At 34.3% G+C, this 9,312-nt stretch overlaps 1 long non-coding RNA gene across 1 annotated transcript in view; it reads right to left on the bottom strand.

Annotated features, from left to right (window-relative positions):
- The window catches only part of LOC146995112 (uncharacterized), a 35,125-nt gene extending 29,049 nt beyond the window's left edge, over positions 1 to 6,076 (bottom strand). Inside the window, exon 1 of the long non-coding RNA XR_015043565.1 lies at positions 5,424 to 6,076. This is a non-coding gene — a long non-coding RNA (uncharacterized LOC146995112). The remainder of the gene's footprint in view (positions 1 to 5,423) is intronic.
- Positions 6,077 to 9,312: the final 3,236 nt, after the last annotated feature.

Below are 9,312 nucleotides of genomic sequence, written 5' to 3' on the forward strand. Positions count from 1 at the left end.
TAGCAACATAAACGTTATTTATACTAGATTTGCATTTGCTGTCATGTAAGTTTTTAATGGGCTTCTGAAACAAAAGAAAATATTTGTTGGTGGTATGATGAAATAAAATATTTGATACTAATACTCTCCGACTGTCATCTAAAATCACACAATCGTTTCCTTTGTTGAAACAATTTATTGTGAATAGGTTTTCTTTTCCTTTTTTATTTGGACATCTGCAGCTTCATTTAGAGTATGCCCTTCCTCGATGAACTAATGTTCAGTTGTAGTGGGTTCCTGGGCATAGCCTTATCCCAGTGTAGTAAGTTAATACTTTTACGAATGTTAAAGAAATAATGTTGCTGAAGTTCGTAAAAATAAAAATTCGAAGAGCAGTTATGGCAGTGAAATGAAATGAAAGCAATTGTGACATTATAATCAGTAGTAATGGCAGAGTTTGCAGCAAATATAAGATGATGAGTTTTGAAGTTAAAACCTAGAGCTAGTTGGAGTGTGAGCAGCAGAGGCAATCGGGGGCGGAGAGAGAAGAAAAAGCCCTTTTCTTCTTTTTTCTTCCCCCTCTCCTCGAGTATTCAAGGCTGAATGGTTCAGTAGTCAGGTGGTAGGCGGGAGCTTGTTGAACTTCTGTTGGCTGGCAGAGGAGTAATCCTATTGGGTGAAGTGTGATTTACAGTGTGCTACGGGGAAGGCCTAGGCTGTTTTCAATCCATACTCCTTTAGAAGGGTACAAAGACACACATCATTTCCAGGTTCCTGGGTTGTACCTTATCCTGTGTATAGCACGTGAAATACACTGGTGTGCAAAAATTAAGGACGAAGTCGAAAAATTAGCATATCAGCTGAACGAAGAGGCAGAGCGGACAGAAAGACCAATCCCGAGATTAAGTAAGGTGATCTACGGTAGCACTTGCGCAGATATGCAGGTAGACATAATGGGGGAGTGTCTGAGTTGTATAAAGCATGTTCTCGGTGAAAGATCAGTATTTCTGGCAAAGAGATTGCACACCGTATAGCAGTTAAAATCACACTGAGTTGCTGCCTCGGCGAGAAATGGCGAATAATCAATCTGTTAGATGACATCTGGATGCTTTTACCCGAGGTCATTGGGAAGTTGGAGGAAGGCCGCCATGTGACAAGTGGGGCTGCAGAGATCGGAATTGCTCACAGCATCGTTTCACGACTTTGGAGACAATTTAAAACTACAGGAACAGCTATCCGGGGGTTTAGTAGTGGTCGTTCACGAGGAACCACACCTGCAGATGACCGGTATATTGCCTTACAGGCCAGAAGAAACAGGCGGCAGACAGCGGGAGAAATCGCTAGACACACGACGCAGGCGACTGGACGACAGATATCGCGTTTTACCGTGGCCAGAAGACTGCAGGGTGGTGGTCTGTTTGCGCGACGCCCTGTACGGTGTGTACCTCTAACGCCTGCCCATCGGAGAAGGCGTTCTCTGTGGTGCCGGGAACACCGGAATTGGAGAGACAATGAATGGGGACGAGTACTCTTTACAGATGAGAGCAGATTCAGTCTGAGTAGCGATTCTCATCGCATACTCATCTGGAGAGAGCGGGGAAGCCGCAATAATCGATCGAACATCATTGAAAGGGACAGGTATGGAGGTGGCGGTGTTAACTTCCGAAGGTTTAGCAAGACGGATGTTGTCTGTTTTTGGTTATGAAAAGTATAAATTGTTAGTGTAACTAACTGTGCGTTCTGTGTCTGGGTGTGAGATGTTAATGTAAAACTGAGTAGCGTAGTGATCAGCTAGTGACTCAGCTTTCTCAGTTTCTGTGTATGTGATCCCAGAGGGGCCATTAAGGGGCAGAATATTTGTGTAGCATCTATTATATCTAGAAGCAGCTTTCCATATACATGATCATCAGTAGAGAGTGATTCTAAATATCTAGACCATTTGTTTTGTGCGTGTACTGACTTCCTGATTCAGCCGATTTAAAATTCTCTTAACTTCTGGGCATCTGGTCCTCTGCCATATTTTTCTAGCTCTCTTTCTGTTAGCTAAAAGTTCTCTAATAGCAGGATCTCTGGCCCTACCAGTCAATGGGACCGCCTTGCTATTTTTCAGAGCACGGTTAAGTGTGCTAGTAAAATCTTCGATAACTGCGTCTAACTCGTCTTCACTGTGTATCGCGGGTAACGGGTACTGAGTGTTGTTTAGAGCTACCCAGTTCATAATAAAGGCTCTTTTGTGTGATGTACTATAGCTACTGATATTCACCTCCATTAAAACAGGGTTATAATCAGAGAATAGTTCACTTAATCTTTCTATCCTTGATGGTTGATAAATATTTTTTAGCAGGAAAAATTCAATAATGCTTGCAGATCTATAGCATGTTGGGTAGGAGGGAGCTACAACAGTAAAGTTGGCCGTTGAGGCAAATTGATTAACAATGTGACCATTTGAATTATCATTTCTGCAGTTCCGATTTTTGTGGTGTGAGTTAAAGTCTCTACCTATGATAATTTTATTGTTTAGTTTGGATATAGCCATTAAATCGGCGAAAAATCCTTGTGTGGTTTACGGTTGAGTAACTAGATCGAGACGAACGTGATTGGTTGTAGAGTGTGTGGTATGATTATGATAGCTACCGCCTTCATGGCCGAAAGCTGTTGAACTGTGATTACAAAGTGAGAGATGGAGCGCTTAAGGATCCTCGTTAAGCGCTCCATCTCTCACTTATTTCAATTTTTTCCACCAGCATTTTTTGTGATTGGTTGAAATTCTTTCTTGTCTTCAATCCATACTAATTTAAAGGGATGGCTGAGTGAATGAGGGGCTAGAGGACATGATGGAAAAATTAAATTAAGCCTGCTTCAATATTAATTAGTGATGCGATAGGAATAAAAATTTTAATTTTCCCAATTTTTGGTGCTAAGCTAGGCAATTAGGTATATTACAATAATTAGTTAAAGAATAATTAATTAGTTTTTTGGGTCTTTTTTAAACTGGTGTAAAGGCCCTTATTTTCGTGAGCCCGTCGTAATCGCAAAAATCAAAGCTTTGCGAAATACTTTTTTTTTCCCCCAACTTTACTTAAGTACTTTTAAAATTTTTCAACTTTCTGTTCTGTTCATATAAAATTCGTGAAATTTTCAACTCGCGAAATCACCGATATATTCATTTTTGTGAAAATTACGGCCTGCAAAAATAAGGGCCTTTACAGTAATTAAACGTTTATCAAAAACCTTTATTGTATGTCTCTGAGGATGGTTTTAGGCCTTTTCCTGTGTTCTTCGGATTTGATATGATTTAAAATTGGTATTGTGGACTTGTTTGCCCTGGTTATATCATTGTAGAATTTTTGACTGGAGGAACAACTTTTGGTTGTGGTGGTGTAGGTAAATTTTGACTTGAAGTGCTTCGTTGATTTACAGTGTTAACTGCATTCTGGACATAATTAGTATCGTTTTCAGGGTCCAGAGGACGAAATATATTTTTCATGGCAATGAAATTTGATGCATCTCTAAGAATTACAGTTTTTTAAAATCTGTTTTACACGGGAACCGATTGTCCAATTTTGATGCGGTTTCCTGCATTCAATAGCAATTTCATGCTCCACAAATTTTATATCTGCATCTCAAATAGGATGCAAGTTGTAGGAAAATGCTTTTGAAAGCAGCAAGCCGCATCAAAATCACACGACTCGAAAGTTAATGATCCATTTTGATGCGTTTTGCTGCTTTCAACTGCAAATGCATGCCCCATCATTTTGATATAAGTTTTATGTCTGTATCTCAATTAGGGCGTAATTTCGCCGGGTTGTCTGTCTATACCAGGGTTTCTTAAACTGGAGTCGCTGGACTTGCAGCAGGGGGTTGCCTAGAATTTTAGCAGTTTTGATATTTCTTTAATTTATTATAATACTTTTACAATTACCAAATATTTTTACATAATACAATACATCTTAAAATAGATATGGCAATACAGACAAAGAAAAAAAAATGAATCCGTTTCGACGTCTTCATTTTATAATAGAAACGTTCATTTTTCTTGCTTTGCACGTGACGCTGTCATTTCATCTGTTACTTATTTAAAATGTTCACATTGTTCTATGTCTTAAAATTAGAAATTAAATGTAGTGACCTAAAACTGCAAGTGTACAAAAGAAAAAATTGACAGTTTCACTCACGCATGTGTCGGATTTGCGCAGTACTTATTGGGTTCCACAGAATTTTTGTAAATACAGTCAAAAGTAGTTAATCCGGACTCGTCGGGACTTTGGCGATTCCGGATTATAGATCATCAGTTTAAATCTGGTAAGATGGCATGAAGAAATTATACAATTAAAAATATAAAACCGTTATTTATGAAATAAAGAACAATTATGATCTAAAGGGTATCAAAATTTACAAAAAAAAGCTTAATATTTATTTGTTTACTTTATTAAACATTTCTTTCAACAAGCACATGCGTAAAGCATACATTAAGCATAGTCGAAATTAGAAAATTGCAACCAGAAAACTATTTGATGTTTACTTGTGATATTTATAATGACAAGGAATTTGATTTAAATCATATCAAAGACGGAATACATCGAGATGAAATACTACATTTAGTAAGGAATTATAAGCCGAATAAAATAAAAACATTTGCCCTGAAGATAAGGATAGTGCTGACAAATCAACTTCCAGTTCATTGCGCGCTGCGATGTCCCCCCCGCAGAGCAGCATGAAATTGATAAACAGATTTCGGAATGGTTAAGAAACAAAGGATATGCCTTTTTCCATTTTTTGCAGCAATTCCACTTTTTGTTTAATGGACTTCGAAACATACTTTTGCTTTGTAGATCCTGTACATATTAGTAAATATATATCGGAAATTCTGTTTGACATAATCGAAAGTTCAAGCTTACTTTTATAAAATTGCTCTAACAGTCTGCAAAAAATAATAAGCCTGATCCAATTCGAAGATTAAGGAACAACGCAATCTGCAACATTAACTGAATTAGATAATTTTAGCTCAGCTTATACCGTCGGTTATACGTTAAACGCGCATGCGTAAACGTATTATGCGCATGTGCACAGGCAAAGTCACAGCCGTAAAGGTCTTACGAGCACACGTAAACGCGACGTATGCGCAGAAAGTTTGTAGCTTTGAGGTCCGGATTATAGATCATTCCGGATTATGGGTGTCTGAATTAATGACTTTTTGACTGTATTATGGCGTCCTGGGAATCGCAAAAAATTCTCAGTGGTAATAAGGTATTGCAACTGAAAAATATACTATACGTATGTATGCCTTATAGGCTTACCATCCTCGTGGTTAGAATTAGCGTTTGAATTATCCGAGATTTCATGTTGTTTTCTTTTTATATTTAACTTAAAATTATCATTAAAAGCATTAGCAAGGCTATCTAAGGGTTTTTTTAGCATACTGAGATATTTAAAAACACACTTACCCTTAAGGGGCTCCAGTACTTTCAATGTATCACAGTTTGCTTTTGCCGTAAGAGGTGTATGCTGGTCCATGTCCGATGCGACTCGTACAGCATCCAATTGTTGCTTGAGGAGACGAGTATTCTCAATCTTAGCTTCTAAGGGGATGATTTGAGTATGGAACGAGTTAAGAGAAGATTAAGAGACATATCCTAAAATAATATGTCCAATTGTATCAAAATATTAGCAGTTTACAGCTATAAGGTGAATTATTCAGTATAATGATTTTTTAATGTTGACACTGATGGCAAATTGCTGCTAGAAATTCTGTGGTTTAGAGATATATAATCGTCCAGAATATTATATTTCATCACAATTATTCTTTTTCAAAGTAAAAAAATAAAATTTACAATAAAGCTTAGAACTAACATGAAAACTAATAGATAGTTCTTGTAACTATGCAATACATCTGGATTTATATCATAAAAATATTTTTCAATAAATAATAGATCAATAAATAAGTATCTTAATATTTTATTCATACTTACAAGCCAGATGATGGGTAACAGGTATAAGAACACACCTCTATTTTCCATGCAATGCAGAAAAATACATAGTAGCTTCATCTGCCAAACGGTCTAGTACATTTATGCAGCATTGTTGTCTAACAAGACTCCAGGTAACTCGAGAATCATGGGAATATTCCAAGTAAACACCACTTTCCCATTGAAATTTTTAAATTTCAGTCACTTAAATCTAATATCCATACATAATTTACATAATCTTACCACATAAAAGATTAATCATTATTATAATTAAAAGATTTACTTCAAAAGATATTTTACAAATAGATATTTTAGATAGGAGAAAAACATATTTATTATATATGCCTTGTACAATGACTAGAACTTTAAGCACTTAAGTGTAACTAAGCAGATGGAACAAATAAATATAATACTGGTTTTTGAGTAAATGGAATCTAATTTCAAATTTTTAAACAAAGTAAGGGGGGTATCAAAGTATCAATATACGACAATTCCAATAATGAGTATAAGGATGGTACCTTACTCTAGATATAATATTACATGAATAATTAATTTTTATTAATCATGTATAAATATTCCTTTCTTTAGTTTTGTTAGTCAAAACATACTTTTATTTTTAATTATTAACTGTACAATGTTTGTCATTTCACAGCAAAATGCATTGTGAAGGAAATACATAAAGTCCATGCGGTGACCAGACAAAAGGACGAAAGTGCACACGACAAAAGCCCACAAAAATGACCCCACTGGGATAATTGCCCACGCGACTAATACCCACACCGATGAAAGCGCACATTGATGAAAGCCCACACAGATAAAAGCCCACATAGATAGAAGGGCACGCTGATAAAAGTCCACACTAACAAAAATCCACACCAATATATACGTCATGAATAGAGATAAAATAAAAAATAAATGAATAAGAAATAATTGAACAATAAATTTAAGTAGCGGAACACATTTCATTTTCGTCTCCGGCTGAATTAAATTCGTATATATATATATAGTACAGAGAGTCAATCAAAATAATATAATTAAAAACATATACATGTATGTATCTTTGTTTTTATATTTACGCAAGAAATGGAAGTGCCTTTGTATAAGTGTGACAAAGGGAGGTGAAAGGGAATACTGGCCACACAGCTTATTTTAATTCTACAAAATTATAAGGAGTATAATATGTATGTAAATTTTCATCATATACAGAGAATAATTTATGAATAATTTAACACTACAGAAAATTTTGCATTATATGAATTTAATATGGAGAATTAAAGCCGAACTTTCATTTTAACGAAAAAAAATAAAAGTACAGTATTCTATTATGATTAAGCGCAAACACCGTTTTAATGGTGAATAAAATGCATGGTTTCAAATAATCCAGTTAAATTTTGACAACTTGGATTTTACATAAATTAATTTCATTCCCACTTGAAATTTAATTTTTTTAATCATAATAATTACTCGTAAAATTTTTCAGGAAGTCATAGTTATTTTGGATTTCCTGAAAATGTGTGCTGGTTTTAAGTGGGCATTCGTCTTGTGGGCTTTTGTCATGTAGTTTTCTAACTGGCCGCTGGCTATTCAGGCAGGAAACCATTGCCTTCCTTTTCTTTTGCCCCCAGCTGTGTGAAAAAGCAGTTAAAGAGAGGAGAGCCTTGCTTAATTGCTTTATTCCCTATGGAACCTGGGGCGCCAAAGAAGGCCTCAGAAGGGAGGGTGTGGCAGGAGAACAATTAAAGAGGATTTTAAATGTTTTTTGTTAGTTACCTACTAGAAAATAACATTATCTGAAATTCCGCTTGTAACTGAAGTTAACCCCTTTCTTACATTTCTTTAGTATAGTTCTTGAATAACCTTTTGTCTAAGGATTTAGTTAGAATTTCAATTATTTTAAAAATTTCAATAATTGGAAAATGAAAGGAATTAAATATTTTTTAACCATTTTTAAAGGGATAATTCACTGTTTTTGCAGTAAAACTGCAGAGTGGAAAAATATGCTAGTTCCTGATTTGATAGTGTCTCTAACAACTTTTTGATGAACTAATTAAACATGCTTGTTATATCAAAGCCATTGTTTAAAAGTAAAACTACTGAACTATTTCTAAAAACATTAAATTATTACATATATTAAAATTTACGTACAAGTAATATTTTTCATTTTAACTTTCATATGGTTGAAAACGCAACCATGTGAAAGTTAAAATGAAAAATATGAAACCGTAATAAAAGTTAAACTATTCGAATAATTTTAATAACACAGGTTTCTGAACTTAGCAACAAGAGGATTTAAGAACCATGAGCCCAGCGTTGTAAGAAAAGTAATCTTGCACATTAAAAATAATTTTTATTTCAATAAAAATATTATATTACTCGATTAACTGTAAACGCTTAAAAAACAGTTCATTTCAATTTACCGTAATTATTTATATACAAAAACTTTGATTGAAGCAAATTTAAACAGCATTTAGAAACTGAAAATTCACTGGAACACTTCTTTTGTGGGTTTTATGCTGTTATTACGTGTTGAATATTATTTCGCCTAGATTAAGAAAAAGAAACTCATAACATGTAAAAATTTATTAGGTAGAAAAACTATCAAATTAAGGTCATTTTCTTCTCCTCGAAGTGCATTGATTTCCTTATACGAATTTCATATTCTGACAGCACAGAAATAGTGGCCACATATCTTGTAGGAGGTATTTCTTAAAAGCCTCATGTGTTGACGATCAAGTAGAAAAAAAATGTTTTGTTATGGAGTTACGTTTTGAATAACTTTTTTCTTCTATTGAATGAGTTCAAAGTTTCTAATATCTTGTTTTCTAGCATGAAATGTTTCACCAGTTTTTAAGGTTCTTTTCTAAGAATAATTCTAATTCATTAAGCAGAAGTTAGTAAGAACAAGTAAGGTGTACTTCAAATTTGATCTCTTAGGTTTATTAGGTCTGGCTACCAAATAACTGTTTTTGAATTCAACATCAAATTTTAAACATATATTTTTTTTTAAATTTGTGTCTTTTATTTTCAAAAAACATGCACGTAATCCGAAGTTTCTGTGACAAAAGTTAGTATAAGAAAAGTGGGACAAATTAAATTATCTGTATATTTAGTCACTATTAAAAACGAATTCTGGCTAGACTATGGGTCCTCAATCAGGAGGAATAGCCCTAAGGGGAATTTCAAAGTTTCAGAGAGTAATTTAGTCCACCTTTTCTTTACGTATTAAGTATTTAGATTTAGTTTATGAATACAAAAAAGAACATTTATTCAAATTTTGGTATTTACCAACATGTTTGATACTTGTTTAATTTACTTAAAAAATAATCCGTATTTAAACAAACACATATCTACTTTTCAAGTTTTGGGA

The sequence above is a fragment of the Stegodyphus dumicola genome, chromosome 10, assembly GCF_044657685.1.
Source record: "Stegodyphus dumicola isolate Sdum_Otavi_A_Nest chromosome 10, ASM4465768v1".
Lineage (NCBI taxonomy): Eukaryota > Metazoa > Arthropoda > Arachnida > Araneae > Eresidae > Stegodyphus > Stegodyphus dumicola.